General features: G+C 50.7%; 1 protein-coding gene across 1 annotated transcript in view; it reads right to left on the bottom strand.

Annotated features, from left to right (window-relative positions):
- LOC113119792 (A-kinase anchor protein 9) overlaps positions 1-447 on the bottom strand; it is a 44,509-nt gene extending 44,062 nt beyond the window's left edge. Inside the window, exon 1 of the mRNA XM_026289444.1 lies at positions 392-447. The gene's annotated coding sequence lies outside the window, so the exon portion shown is untranslated. The remainder of the gene's footprint in view (positions 1-391) is intronic.
- Positions 448-1,121: the final 674 nt, after the last annotated feature.

Here is a 1,121-nt window from a genome sequence, read left to right on the forward strand (position 1 = left end):
CCATTCACGCCCTCCTCCCCTTCTGTTCTCTGTGTTGTGTGCCTTGTGTGTGATGAAGGTGCTACTGGCAAATGTTAACGCAAGTAACTAGCTGGGAAACTGTAATAATATTACCATTTTCAGACGAGTAATGCCTTACACTACTAGTTACTGAAAAAAGTAATATTATTACAGTAACGCGTTACTTTGTAACGCGTTACACCCAACACTGACACACACACACACCTTCAGCTGTGTGTAGCTCCAGTGCCAGTTGTTCTCGAGCTCTCTCCTCCTCACACACACACACACACACACACCACACACACCTTCAGCTGTGTGTAGCTCCAGTGTCAGTTGTTCTCGAGCTCTCTTCTCCTCACACACACACACAACACACACACACACACACCTTCAGCTGTGTGTAGCTCCAGTGCCAGTTGTTCTCTTGCTCTCTCCTCCTCACACACACACACACACACACACACACACCTTCAGCTGTGTGTAGCTCCAGTGCCAGTTGTTCTCGAGCTCTCTCCTCCTCACACACACACACACACACACACACACACACACACACCACCTTCAGCTGTGTGTAGCTCCAGTGCCAGTTGTTCTCGAGCTCTCTCCTCCTCACACACACACACACACACACACACACACACACACACACACTTCAGCTGTGTGTAGCTCCAGTGCCAGTTGTTCTCGAGCTCTCTCCTCCTCACACACACACACCACACACACACACACACACACACACACACCTTCAGCTGTGTGTAGCTCCAGTGCCAGTTGTTCTCGAGCTCTCTCCTCCTCACACACACACACACACACACACCTTCAGCTGTGTGTAGCTCCAGTGCCAGTTGTTCTCGAGCTCTCTCCTCCTCACACACACACACACACACACACACACACACACCTTCAGCTGTGTGTAGCTCCAGTGCCAGTTGTTCTTTTGCTCTCTCCTCCTCACACACAACACACACAACACACACCTTCAGCTGTGTGTAGCTCCAGTGCCAGTTGTTCTCGAGCTCTCTCCTCCTCAACACACACACACACACACACACACACACACCTTCAGCTGTGTGTAGCTCTCAGTGCCAGTTGTTCTCGAGCTCTCTCCTCCTCACACA

The sequence above is a fragment of the Carassius auratus genome, chromosome 19 (assembly GCF_003368295.1).
Source record: "Carassius auratus strain Wakin chromosome 19, ASM336829v1, whole genome shotgun sequence".
Classification (NCBI taxonomy): Eukaryota; Metazoa; Chordata; class Actinopteri; order Cypriniformes; family Cyprinidae; genus Carassius; species Carassius auratus.